The sequence below is a fragment of the Lactuca serriola genome, chromosome 6 (genome assembly GCF_051521515.1).
Source record: "Lactuca serriola cultivar US96UC23 chromosome 6, Lser_US96UC23_V15, whole genome shotgun sequence".
NCBI lineage: Eukaryota > Viridiplantae > Streptophyta > Magnoliopsida > Asterales > Asteraceae > Lactuca > Lactuca serriola.
Genome location: NC_136413.1, coordinates 89315337 through 89325301, shown reverse-complemented (window position 1 = coordinate 89325301; position 9965 = coordinate 89315337). Strand labels below are relative to the sequence as shown.

The 9965-nt window shown below is 38.4% G+C and overlaps 1 non-coding gene across 1 annotated transcript; it reads right to left on the bottom strand.

The window, feature by feature from the left end:
* Positions 1-8684: 8684 nt before the first annotated feature.
* On the bottom strand, positions 8685-8791 carry LOC145060760 (small nucleolar RNA R71). Its single transcript, XR_013686944.1, has one exon. It is a non-coding gene; the product is annotated as a small nucleolar RNA R71 (small nucleolar RNA).
* Between the last annotated feature and the right edge of the window lie 1174 nt (positions 8792-9965).

Below are 9965 nucleotides of genomic sequence, written 5' to 3'. Positions count from 1 at the left end.
TCAAATCTGACTTCGTATGAGGAAGTTATGATTTTTTGAAGTTTCAGCTTAATAGTAGACAGCCCAAAAGTTCGAATTGAGATCGAGCGAGTTTTAGCCGAAACTTTCTAAATGAGAATCGAAGATCTCGTCGATAGTAGTGCAACGACAGAAAGACAGACGAAAACGGACGTCGGATAAAGAAGTTATGAATTTATAACGGAGTTTTCCTGTCCAAGCCTACTAAAAATAAATAATAAAAATAATAGTCAAAATTAGCCGACGGAGTCGAAATGAAAGTTGTAGAGCGTAGTCTCACCTTCCCGTGGATATAAAGAACATCGAAAACGGAGTTCATATGAAGAAGATATGAATTTTTGAAGTTTAATAAATAATTAAAATATAAATTTAATTATTAAACCCGATATTATCCGAAGAGGAGTAACCGGACTTATCCGGGTTACGCCCAGTGTAAGGCTGTACGCCCAGCGTACAGCGAAGCGTGACCAGCCTCGCACTCAGGTACTCCGAAGACGTAAGCAGTGACATTTTTGGGTCGCGTACGCGCAGCGTACTCCGAAGTTACGCCCAATGTAACCCCGAAGCTCAGCCCCTATAAAAAGCATGCGAGGGCAGCAGATTCTTTTGCCATTTTTCTTCCTTTCTGTCTAAGCTTTGCATCGTTTTGCATGCCAATCATATCCCGAAACCCTGGTATCATTCCCGAGTCCCGAAGCAAGTTCCGAAGTCCCGAAGATCCCGAGAAGTCAGATTCCCGAGCCGAAGCTCTGCCCGCGAGGAGCCTGGTTTTTGTGAAGATCTTCCAGATCTACCGAAGAACACTACTTTTACAAGTCGTAGTGTTGTCCGATCATCTTCTGATCAAGTGAGTGTGTAGTTACCTTCTTCTAACACATAATTATGAAGTATTTTATACGAAAAATGTGATGTGTGTATATTTTGTTGTTATATGTGTGAATGTATATTCACTTTCTTCTATCTCATAGATATGATTTATTCTCTATGAAATACGTGTTATGTGTATGTGTCTCATCTGTTGTTTGGAATATGTATTGAATGAGAATGCTATACAGGTTTTAAACTATGTATAAAAATATATATTTTATCTACTAATATGTTGGGTAGAACATGGGTAGATAGTTGATGTGTGATAAACAGATGAGAGGCCTCGATGTTGTTGTTGATCTAGTTATTCAGCAGAGTATGGATAGCGACCACAGACTCTTTCTAGACAGTCCTGTGGAGTGCTAGCAGGCTCATAACTTGTAGGTGTTCTGAACGATGTGTTCACCGGTGTACTATATCCCCCACATAGTTGCCTTTAGGACACTTATTGTTGAGGAAGCCCCTCTACAGTAATGTCCGTCCCGATGAAAATCCTAGATTAGGTCCCTTGAGATAGATGTTGTTTTAGGGACGTAAAGTGAGGATAACATGAATGGGTAATCGGGTTATTGTTGGTTGGTAAAAGTAAATATAATTATTTATTGCGGGTTGAAAACCCTATATGCTCACCAGGCTCCCAAGCCTGACCCACTCAGTTTATTTGTATTACAGGAAGTGGTGCAAGGGCATAAGATGGATGAATCATCAAGTTGTTTTGTTTACAAGTCTGTATATGTATATATTTGTTGAATGACTTGTAATGTTATCGTTTATGCTTTATGGTCTGTATCGGAACATGACATCCCGAGTTTTGATTATATAATGAAAATACATTTCTTTATGAAATGATTTGGTAAATATTATTTTATCATACTTTGTTTTTGGGAACAAATTCCGCAACTCTTTTAAATCAAAAGAATCTACTCTGAAAATGTTTAAAAAGCATAAATGAACCCGGTCTTTTCTGGCCGAGATTTTGGGGATGTCACATCAACACATCTTGGTACAAGTAAACTGTAATATGATGTACGGGCTGATTATTGGTGGCCTGGATTAAAGATTGACAATGGAAGATACGTGCAGGAATGTATAGTATGTTTACAAGTCAAAGCGGAACACAAAAAGCTATACGGGAGTCCAGAAGGTATTAATGTCCCCATGTGGAAATGGGAGGAGTTGTCCATGGATTTTATTACCAAATTGCCAAAGACTGCGAGACAAACTGATAGCACTTCGGTAATTGTCGACCGACTGACTAAGAGTGCACATTTTCTTGTCAAGTGTGAAATAGCTCCAATGGAGAAATATGCACACGTATACTTGGATTAAATTGTTGCAAGACATGGTGTGCCACTAAAAATTATTTCCGATCATGGTACTCGCTTCACTTCTCATTTTTGGGCAAGTATGCAACGTGAATTGGGATCTCGGATTGCTCTCAGCACAACTTATCATCCCCAGACAGATGGTCAGACGGAGAGAACAATCCAAACAGTGGAAGATATGCTTCGTGCATGTGTCCTGGAATTTGGTGGTAACTGCGAAAAGTACTTACCTCATGTCGAATTTTCATATAACAACAGTTACCTAACTTCAATCAAAATGCCACCATATAAAGCATTATATGGTCGTAAATGTCATACTCCATTATGTTGGCGTGATGTAGGACAGAAAATCCTTGGAGGCCCTAAAATGATTCAAGACACCACTGACAAGATTTAAATTGTACAATAAAGAATGAAAGCGGCCCAGGATCGACAAAAGTCCTATGCAGAAAAGAGGAGACGACCCATAGAATTCCAGGTGGGTGATTTCGTAATGCTGAAGGTATCCCCTTGGAAAGGCATTATGCAATTTGGGAAGTAAGGAAAATTGAGTCCCAGATTTGTTGGTCCTTTCAAAATCGTCCAGAGAATTGGTAACCAAACATACCTTTTGCAAATGCCTGAAAACTTAGCAGGTATTCATGATGTGTTTCATGTGAGTTATCTGCATAAATGTTTGAGCATATATGATGAAACAGTTCCGTTATCCAAGGTGAAACTAGATAATAAATTAGGATATGTAGAAGAGCCCGAAGAGATTATAAATAAGAAAACGATTGAATTGTGTAATAAAGAAGTGGAGTTGGTGTTTGTCAAGCGGAAACACCATCGAGGCCCAAATTATATTTGTGAAAATAAGAATGAGATAAGAGCGAAATTTTCCCATTTGTTTAAATCGTTGTAATTTTGGGGACGAAATCCTCAAAAGGATGAGATATTTGTAACATACATGTTAATAACCTTGTATAATTATCGTGTTTTGTAAGCTTGATAGCTTAAAAGTGAATATTATTAAATATTATATGATTTTAAGCGTTTAGTTTTAACAATATAGTTTTATGAGATTTGAAGTAAAACTATGTTTAGAATCATTCGGAAAATATTGGAAGTGATGGGAAGTTTTATAAGATTTCGATCAAAAAGTCAATTATCAAAATTAATGAAAATATAACATTTAAGTTGGAAATAAGTAAAACTACTATTATTAAAAGTTGTAAATTATCTCGTTAGAAACATTTTGGCGATAACCTCACCAAAATCTGAGTTATAATGAAGAAGTTATGACTTATCAAAGTTTCGCGACAGAACCGGCACGACGCTGTATGACGTAAAAAATGAGTTTACAATAAACTACTTTTTAGCTTTAGTGATCTAAATGAAAATCGTAGTATTCATTAAACGGAGAACTTTTATAAAAAGAACATCTAAATCTGACTTTGTATGAGGAAGTTATGATTTATCTAAGATTCAGCATAGCAGTGTGTAGCTCGAAATTCGAATTATAGATCAAGAAAATTTTAGCTGACACAACCTAAACGAGAATCGAAGGTCTCGTCAATAGTAGTTCAACGGTAAAAAGACAGACAAAAACGGACGTCGGATGAAGAAGTTATGAATTTTTAATGGACTTTTCCTATTCCGGCCTGTTAAAAATATAATATTAAAAATGAAATCAAAATTATCCGACGGAGTCTAAAAGAAAGTTGTAGAGTATAATTTCACCTACTTGTGGATATAAAGAACTTAAAAAACAGAGCCCATATGCGAAGTATATGAATTTTTGAAGTTCGGGGCACAAACCTCGATATCTGACCAAGCTCACGACATGAGCAAGAAAGTCTCACGACGTGAGGTAGTCCATCGACACCTCTCAAGCGTAGAACACACGCGGAAAGCCTACGAGCTTATCAGGATTGAACTCATGACGTGAGCTTATAAGTGATGGGTTTTATGCATAAGAACAATCCTATGTGCCCATACAAACCCTAATGCTTGCATCTAGGTTTCTCTATTGTACATGCAATGAATCCAAGACTTTCAACCCTAGATCTAACATGTGTAATTCGAAATTAACATCATAAGAACAGATCTAAGTGTTTACCTCTTTCAATTTGCTTGGAATCCTTTGAATCTTCTTGATCTTGAGCTTAGAGTCACAATTGTAACTCCTCTAATGGTTCACAAACACCACAAGCAAGAAGGATATCAAGAGAGAGGAGAAGGAACACTAAAAATCGGCCCTAGGGTTTTCTTAGAAGCAAGTATCCGAAAATTGCATCCAATGGCCTCTATTTATAGTGTAGGTAGCTAGGGTTTCAGTCTAAACCCTAATGGTCAACTTAGCCACCAAGCAGCCCAAGGAACCTTCTGGAATAAGGCCCTTGGACGAAAATATGATGATCCTTCATCATAATTTCGTTCCCCCTTAGTCCATTAGGTTTCCTAGTCCAACAATCAATTATAACACATTTGACAGTTTATGCCCCTTTATTTAATTAATCTCTTTTAGTCACCAAATTAATTCCTAATTAATTTATGACTAATACTAATTAAATAAATATGATTTCTCCTTTAATATATTATTCTTATAATATATTAATAAACCATAATATCCTCTCACTTTCTTAAATAACCTTGTCAAGTTGCTTTGGTGAAGGCAACCCAAAAGGACCATGCACAACCGGGTCAAGTACATACCAAATATAGTTTCGGACTTAGATACTAATCCAACAGTCTCCCACTTGGATAAGTCTAGTAACTATATCTCACATATGCCTTCAGAATCCGATTAGCAATCGTAGCTCTTACTCGTCGTTGTCAACTCTGATCAGTAACTCGTCCTTCAGATAAGGAATCGTATAATCCTCTGTTCTAGATATCATGCTGACAATACTTATTGTCCAACATTTGTTTCTTGATCTCTAATTTGTTTGACACAGAATTTAGTTGAACACATCAACTTCATTCTGACCGGGCCCGGCACATAAGTCAAACCAAATCATCGAGTCGCCATATATCACTTTTACCCTCTTAGAATAAAAGGAACAGAAAAACTTCGACCTATATGCTTTTATCATTCACTGGCTAAGTCACACACAATAATGCGTTTTATAACATCAAGTTACTGGTGCGTTTTTTGCATTATCAATGTATAATCAACCAGCCAATAATAACCATATCTCTAGGTTTAAAGATTATATGATATTATCATCTTGCGATCACTTGTAAGCAGTGATACCAGCAAGCGCGGGTTTATTCCAATGCTCAAATCATATTCATAAGCACTCATGAACTTTGCAGCAAACCTTTGCTATGTCTAAAACCTTTTAGACAATCCACAATCAAATTCATGACAGTCTTCATTCATACTTACTTCCAAAATATGAACAACTGTGGACTGTTTGTATAATCTTATTATTCAGGAAGTCAAAACATGCAAAATTGAAACAATAGATAAATAACCAACACAAGATAGTAGATTTACTTATAAATAACACAACTTTATTTATTCATCAAATGTCAAGTACAAATTATCTGTTACACGTTTCTTATCTATCTAATCCAAACTTATATCGTCCTTCAGCCCAATGCTCATAGCATGCTGCAAGTGTTTGACCCTACTCAGTCCCTTTGTAAGGGGATCTGTTGGGTTTTTTTTTTCTGACGATACCCTCTTCACAACGAGGAGTCCCTCTTCTACCCTATGTCTAATAAAGTGGTATTTTTTGTCGATATGTCGAGATCTACCATGATCTCTTGGTTCCTTTGAAGGCAACCGCTCCTTCATTATCACAGAAAATTTCCATTGGCTCCTTTATGGATGGCATAACTCCAAGGTCTCCAATGAAGTTCTTCAACCATATAGCCCCCTTTGACGCTTCTCTCGCTGCAATGTACTCTGAATCGCACATTGAATTAGCTACGGTCTCCTGCTTGGAACTTTTCCAAGTCACCGCTCCTCCATTTAGGGTAAAGACCCGGCCCGACTGCGATCGGTAATTATCCCGATCCGTCTGAAAACTAGCATCACTGTACCCTCGTACCCTTAAGTCATCACTCCCACCGAGGACTAGAAACCATTCCTTAGTCCTTCGTAGGTACTTAAGAATATTCTTAACTGCAATCCAATGAGCTCTACCAGGATTCCCTTGATATCTGCTGACCATGCTCAAAGCAAAGGACACATCAGGGTGAGTACAAGCCATAGCGTACATGATAGAGCTGACAGCGGAAACATAAGGTACTTGATATTGCCATATTTACACTTATTTTTAGGCAGTATTTAAGTACATTTTTATTAATAAATTGATAATATGTTTAGAATAAAGATACTTATGAGTTTAAATTGTTATTTTCAGTCAATACAAAGGATTTTCGAAGAAAGGGACCAAAGGTGACAAAATGGGGAACATGGGAGGCTTGGAAGACAAGAAAATAATAAATTCACGATAAGAGCTAATTTCACGACGTGGCGATGAAGCCCACGACGTGGCATGGGTGTTCAGAAGATAAGCATCGCGACGCGGAGGATTTCCTTGAAGGATACGGATTGCTTGAAGCCCACGACGTGGCGCAACCTGGCCACGACGTGGCGCGAGTTTTTAAGCATTATATAAGTTCTGATGATTATTACGAAAGGAGAGACTTTTGGCAGAAGAGAAAGAGTTCCAGAAGACGAATAAGAACGAAAGAAAGGCTCTGGAAGAGGGTTTTCAACACCAAAAGAAGTAAAGGTTTATTTTTAGAACATGTCTTTCATTAGTTTTAGCTGTGTTAGTTTAATTACTATAATGAGCAGCTGAATCTAGCTACTCTTGTTTAGCTAGATGAAGCTTTGAACTTATGAATAGTTATATGATTATGGATTAAGCTTAGTTGGTGAAAATTTGCTTGTGTTTGATTTGTATGACCTAGCATGTTAATTTTTGTTTATCTAATTGTTTAATTACATGTTCTGTGTAGCTTAGTGACCATTAAACTGCATGAACCTGTTTACCTAATAATTTAGTGAACATTGAATTGTTAGAGCTAGGATTGACCAATCTTAGTTAATAATTAGAATAAATAAAGTTTAACTGTGCTAGAGAACGAGAATTGTGATCATAATTGCGTTTACACAACAAATCTTATATAGCATATTTTCAACTATAATTGGTTCTGTGTTTAATTATGTGCGAACATACATGGTTTGACATGAATTAGTTAAATATTGGTAAGATAGAACTAAATTACTAATATAATTAAAAACCAACTTAGTAATCCGTAATTGTTAGCTAGCCATAAGGGAAAAGTGGATTCAATCTAAACAAGAGTGTGTGTTTTTAGTTATTGAATTGGATTTAAGTTCATCTGATCTTGTAAAATCAGATAAAAACCTTCATTAAATTTGTTAATAAATTAGGTTAATTTAATAGTAAGTAAATTAATTAGAACACCGTTCCCTGTGATCGACACCCGACTTACCTAAGCTATACTGTAATCTGACTAGGTACACTGCCTATAAGTGCATAGATAGTCTAAGTTTGTTAGGTTATAAATATTAAAATTAGTGGGTACTTTTGTGCACATCAAGTTTTTGGCGCCGTTGCCGGGGAACGGCTTAGTTTTTAGTTTAATTATTTGCATTAAATTAATCGATCCTTCTTGTGGAATCACAGCCACAAAAAGTTAATTTTTCAGCAAAAAAAAAAAAAAAAAAAAAAAAAAAATTTACAGAGTCCACGACGTGGACAGGCAAAATTTTTAAAATTTTTTTTATTTGGTAGTTAGTTTTTCTTATTTTAGTTCAGTTTTACGTTTTAGTTTAGCAAGTTGCAGGAGTTCATGACCAGAAGCTCAAACACACACTTGGTGCCACCACTGGAAGACCCCGAATCTGCACTTCACAAGAAAAAGACGCCCTTGCAAGAATTGAAGTCAGCCTTTTCTAGGAAGTCGGGAAAGAAGACAGGAGAGTCCAGCTCATCAGCGAAGCACAAGAGCAATTTTGAGCATTTGGAACACACACCCGTGCAAACCGAGTCCGAAAGCGATACCGAGCCAGAATTTGAAGAACACACAAGTGAACCCGAGAACGAGCCAAGGAACGAGATGGCAGCGATTGAAGAAATGTCCATGGGAGCATACAAAAAGCGGATCCGAGATGACATGGGTCCTGGGTTAGTCCAACCCGCAATTCCTGCCACTGCCACATTCGAACTAAAGGGACACATATTGACAGCACTGAAGGACATCCCATTTTTCGGGAAGGATCATGAGGATGCTTTTAAGCATCTAGACGAAGTCAACGACATTGCTGATTACTTCAATGTCCCAAATGTCACAAGAAATACAGTCTTGCTTAGGATGCTTCCTATCACTTTCAAAGGAGCTGCTAAGGAGTGGTTAAAAGCACTCCCACCAGGTACAATCACTACTTGGGCTCAAATGCGTGAGCAATTCCTGGACCAGTTCTGCCCGCCATCCAAGATAGCCAAACTCAAGAAGGCGATAGCCAACTTTGAGCAACAACCGGGGGAGTCACTATACGAAGCATGGGAGCGGTACAAGGGCCTACTCAGAAATTGCCCTCAACATGACTTAAATGTGCAGCAAGAGATGTCAATCTTTTATGATGGGGTCAATGTAATGACAAGACAACTCCTTGATTCTCAAGGACCGTTGACAAAGAAAAATCCAAGGGAGGTCAAGGAGCTCATCGAAGAATTCGCGAAACACTCTCGCGAGTACCATAACCCGAGGCAAGACGGAAGTAAAGGCGGTGGAGGGACCCAAACTGAAGAAATTGCAGCTGTCATGGCCATGCTAAATAACATGGATCGCCGGATAACACAAATGGACCAGTCGATACATGCCATAAGAGTGGGGTGCGAGCGATGCAGTGGTCCACACTTGACCAAGGACTGCAATATGGATGAGTATGGGAACAGAAAAGCTCAAGTGTGCTACTCTAGTGGGGATAAGTTTGATGACGACTGGAGGAAACCAAAGAAGGAGTGGCTGCCCTATGAAGAGTATAAAAAGCAAAAAGAAGAGAAGTATAGGCAGACAGGTCGAGGTTTTTACCAAAAGGAGCAGCCACCAATCGAGAAGAAACCCGACCTAGAGACCATTTTGATGAAGTTTATGGAGGCTTCGGAAAAGAGACATGATGCCACGGATTCCGCTATCATGGAACAACAAACCTTGATGAAGAACCAGCAAGCCTCCATCCACAACCTTGAAGTACAACTTGGTCAACTAGCCACTTTAGTCCATGAAAAATTGTCCCCGAAGAATCCCGAAGTAAAAGCCCAATCTCACGTAATGGCCATCGATACTGAAGAAGATACAATATCAGAGTTCCTGGAGGCGTTGGAAGAACAACCGCAGCAGCCCAAGAAATCAATGATCGAAAATGGAAAGAATGCTGAACCAGGCTCGCCACGACGTGGCACGCCTCTGGCCACGACGTGGCGCAAGTCTGAGCAAAAATCTGTTGAGCCTATTCCAGATTATCATCCACCTATGCCATTTCCCACCCGTGCAGCACTTAGTCAACTGGAGAAGGAACATTTAGAGTTTGTGAAGCATGTGAAAGGGATTCCAATTAATACTCCCTTTGTTGAGTCCTTATCCAAAGCTTCCGAGAACCAGAAATTACTGCAAGACTTGATAGATACGCGAAGGCAATTAAAGAAACAGTCTACAGTGATTCTAAGTGAGCAAATTTCAAAAGTTGTGTTGGGAGAAACACCAGAAAAGATGGGGGATCCT